We start from the raw sequence: 4796 nt of genomic DNA, 5'->3' as shown, positions 1-4796 counted from the left end.
CTAAGTCAAAACACTACACATCAAGAAACATTTGTGTCCCTCCCTCACTTTCTCTCAAAACTCTCAATCTTGAGATGACATGTCAAGGGGGCATAGCCAAGGTGTTGTTGATGTTGCTCAACACCTTGTAGAAGTAGTCGAAGGCTTGTTCATTGTCATTATAAAGATCTTCAATAGACCTTTGCACATTGTGTTCTTCATGATGGTGACTTCAGTCAAGATGGTCACCAAAGCCTTGGTATAAGGTGATAGCATTACCAATATAAGGATTGACTAGCCCATCGAGTTCCTCATCCCATAGACCACATACTTCACTAGCTTGCTTCCCTATAGTATCGTGAGTTGATGGAATCAACTCCTCTTTCTTGTTATCATGGCCAATGAGGCCTTCTTCATTACTTGTCATGAGTGTTGGGGAGCTATTCAAGCTCTCATTCTTGTTGCAAAATCCTTGCTCTTTAGATGGAGCATCTTGAAGATTATCCTCTTTCTTCTTCCATATGGGTGGTGATTCTTTACCCATAGTTTGTTCTTTGCATTGAAACGCCAACTTCTTCCTACCACTTTCTCGGCTATAATGATCGATCATGAAACATGGCTCATGTAAGCGGGGAGCTCTCATTGTCTTGTCAAGGTTAAAAGTGATTGTTTTATCTCCCCACTTCAAGTGTGAGTTCTCCATATTTTACATCAATCACCGCTCCTGCGGTATGTAATAATGGTCTTCCTAAAATGATAGGAATGTTGGAGTCTTCCTCCATGTCAACAATAACAAAGTCCACCGGGATGAAGAACTTGCCAATTCTTACCGGCACATCCTCCCATACCCCTAAAGGTGTCTTCGTTGATTGATCCGCCATTTGAAGTGTGATATTAGTGCACTTGAGTTCTCCCATTCCTAGCCTTTTGCACACCGAGTATGGCATGACACTCACACTTGCCCCAAGGTCACATAAAGCTTTGTTGATTGTAGTGTCGCCAATGGTGCATGGAATAGAGAAACTTCCCGGATCCTTGAGTTTTGGAGGTTAACTTCCTTATAGGATGGCACTACTCACTTTGGTGAACGCAATAGTCTCTAGCTTCCGGATGGATTTCTTCTTTGTGAGAATATCTTTCATGTATTTCGCATAGGCCGGAACATGATTAATTAATTTCGTGAATGGAATTGAGACTTCCAAGTTCTTCACAATCTCCATGAACTTTCCAAGTTGTTCATCAAACTTAGGCTTATCTTGACGACTTGGAAATGGAAGTCTAATCACAATAGGCTCTTTCTCCTTAGCCTTCTCTTCATTCTTCTTTTTTGAAACTTCTTGAATGGTGGTGGGTTCTTCTTCTTTTTTAGAGTTTTCCACAACTCTTTCCTTGTCACTAGCATTCCAACATCTTCATCAATGGGCCTCTTCGGTCCTTCACACCTTGTACCACTCCTCGAATGGATGGCACTCACCGATTCATGTCTTGGAGGATTACTTTGAGGTGGTAATTGCCTCTTTTGTCTTTGAGAACTAGAAGATGCTAATTGAGACATTTGTGTCTCCAACATCTTTGTGTGAGCTAGTATGTTGTTGATGGTTATATCTTTTGCTTGGCTATCTTTTTGGATTTGAGTGAAAAATTCTTGTTGATTTTTTTGCATTTGGAGGACCACTTTTTGAACATCAAAGCCTTGGTCATTGGATTTATTGTAAGAGGGTTGATTTTGATAACCTTGGCTTTGGTAAAAGGGTCTTTGAACTTGATTTCTCATTGGAGGTGGGGTGTATGTTGGTTGGGGGTTTTGAACATTTTGACTTTTGAATGAAAGGTTGGGGTGGAATTTGGTGTTCTCATTGTAATAGATTGAATAAGGGGTGCCACTCTTGTATACTTGGAAAGCATTCACTTATTCCCCTACATTCACTTTGGTCATGTCCCAATGTTCCACAACTCTCACATACTCCACGTGGAATTGATGATGATGCCACCATAGCATTAACATGTTGCTTGGGTGATTTGGAGGCCTCCTCAAGATTAGCCATGGCCTTTTCAAACTTCAAATGAATGGTGTCAATGTGAGCACTTAGTTGAGCACCCGATTGAGTAATGGAATCCACCTCATGCTTTCCTCCTCTAGTAGCCTTGCGAGGTCTACTATATTGTGAGTTATGGACCGCCATTTCTTCAATTTTAATCCATGTTTGATTGTCATCAACTTCGGTAAACATACCATTTGATCCCATATTGAGAATGTTTCGGGAGTCTTCATATAAACCATTCCAAAATTATTGTACAAGGAACCACTCGCTAAGTCCATGGTGTGGACAAGAACGACAAGTGTCCTTGAATCTCTCCCATGCTTCGTACAAAGATTCCTCATCCCTTTGTTTGAACCCGGTGATTTGGGCTCTCAACATGTTAGTCTTTTCCGGAGGATAGAATTTCTTATAGAAAGCAAGTGCCAATTTCTTCCAAGTGTTAATACCAAGAGTAGCCTTGTCTAGGCTTTTCAACCATTGTTTCGCGGTACTAATCAAAGAAAAAGAAAATAAGACCCATCGAATTTGGTCTTGATTAACTCCGGTTTGAAAAATCGCATCATAATAGTCACAAAAAGTCTCCATATGTGAGTGAGGGTCTTCACTAGGCATCCCTCCAAATTGACTTCTCTCAACTAATTGTATGAATGCGGATTTGGCAATGAAATTACCAGTTAAATGTTGTGGTTTAGGAGTACCATTCGGTAGGTTCTCCTTGGTTGGTACGGAATGTGATGAGAATTTAGGAATTGTGGGTTGATTTTGTGGTGGGTTTTGTATTCGGTTATCCTCTCCTTCTCTTGCAAAAGGGTTGGTAAACTCAATGTTATTTGGTTGAATGTTCAGAATTTCTCCAATACCTCTCAAAGTACCCCTAGCAAGTCTTCTATTGTTGGTCAAAGTTCTTTCAATTTCAAGATCAATGCGTAACAAGTTACCTTGTGATCTCCTAGACATGCAAAATATCAAAAAAACTTGAAAACAATTAGAACAACCTTGAGGAGATTGACTTCCCCAAGGTAAAGAAAGACACAACTAAAAACAATAAATGAAAATCAAATCAAGTTAAAACCGTCCCCGGTAACGATGCCATTTTTGGTGTCGAGATTTAAACTCGTCGTCATAAGCTTCCTAACCAAAACAATATTTATAACTTCACAAACTACTCTTAGTAAAGAGGTAAGTAAAGGTCGGATCCCAAGGGACGGGTATTGATGTAGGATTTTCAATTTCAAATGGTTGTGTCTTAGGTTGTCACAATTTGGGTTGAGATAGGAGATCAACTAAACTAATCAACAATATAAAAGCAAGGTAATAAAAACAACCAATGCGATTAAAATGAGATGTAGACAATTGATTAAAAGCACTAAGGTGTCATGGGTTCATAGGGGATTCATGGGAGTTGATCATACAAACATATTCTCAAGTTATAAGCAAGCAATTAATGTTGTGATGGGATCGAGTTGGTGTATAAGCTTACAATCTATAGGAAGGTTTGGGTCCCGGAGCCGAATCGATTAGATTGTACAACACCTACAAGTCGACTTAATCCTTCCTATCCAACTATATGCATTGTCTAATAAGACTCGAGTTAGTGTATAAGCTTACAAGTCTCATTGAAAAGATAGGTGATGGGTAAAAAATTCAAGGATTGATAGGCTCGCATTTCATCAAACATAAAATGTGCATAAGTTGAAATCACAACAACCAAGCAAATAAATTATGTGAACATATTAGATTAAGCATGAATCATTCCCCATGTTGGGTTCCCCTAATTCCCCATTAACCCTAGTTAAGGAAACTACTCACTCATTATCAAGTTTAACATGCTAACAAGGTTGTCAATCATACTAGCAAGGCAAAACATGATGAATAAATGAAAATGATTAACAATAATTAAACAAGGTTAAGCGAGAATTATACCTATGAAGATGATTCCAAATAATAATGCAAAGAATAATAGTAGTACTTGATGATTGATGGACGGTTGTCAATCCTCCAAATAAACCCAAATAATCTTCTAATTACCCAAAATAAATGAAGAACAATAGAGAAATTAAGAAAATATTAAGGATTGTGATTTATATTAAGACTATATTAAAAGTTGATTACAAGATTAAGGAATGATTAAAACTTTATTAAGAAAGTATTAAGAGAGCTTGTTAATCTAAGTAGTACAATGGGGTATTTATACTAAAGATCAGGTACAAGGATTAGGGTTACTATGGGCTTAAATGACTATTAAGTCCTTAAGAAAAGTTGAGGAAATTCTCCTCTCCAAGGAAATGAGCATTTCCGTTTTGCTGGTCTTTCCACGAGACGAGCGTCTTGAGAATTGGCACAGGCTCTCTGGAGTGTGATCCGAGCCGATTTTTAGGGGAGACGCTCGGATCTTCTTACTTCAGGACGAGCGTCTTCAGCACGGGACGCTCGGATGGTGGTGAAGGGAGATGCTCGGATAGTCTGTGATCCGCTCGGATCCTGTGGCAGACAACTTTTCTTCTTTTCTTCCTTCATAATCCGCGAGGATCAATCCGGGGATGCAAGGATCCTTTCTTCATAGCCCAATCTACTTTATTATCTACATAACCCATCTAGTATTGTCTCCTCCTTGATGCTTGGTCATTAGGTGCGATCCATTTAGCTCCATTTTACCATGAAAATGCAAGGCTATCACTTCTTTCCTACCAAAAGCGACAATCCTCAAAGAGTATGCAAAAAGGGAAACTAAAGATAGTAAATGACCCAATTATGCACTAAAAAGCATAGGAACGA

The 4796-nt window shown here is 38.9% G+C and overlaps 1 non-coding gene across 1 annotated transcript; it reads left to right on the top strand.

Moving 5' to 3' along the window:
- Positions 1–2292: 2292 nt before the first annotated feature.
- On the top strand, positions 2293–2399 carry LOC141625178 (small nucleolar RNA R71). Its single transcript, XR_012534973.1, has one exon. It is a non-coding gene; the product is annotated as a small nucleolar RNA R71 (small nucleolar RNA).
- The last annotated feature ends 2397 nt before the right edge of the window (positions 2400–4796 follow it).

The sequence above is a fragment of the Silene latifolia genome, chromosome X (genome assembly GCF_048544455.1).
Source record: "Silene latifolia isolate original U9 population chromosome X, ASM4854445v1, whole genome shotgun sequence".
In the NCBI taxonomy this organism is placed as follows: Eukaryota; Viridiplantae; Streptophyta; class Magnoliopsida; order Caryophyllales; family Caryophyllaceae; genus Silene; species Silene latifolia.
This window is presented reverse-complemented; position numbering and strand designations above follow the sequence as displayed.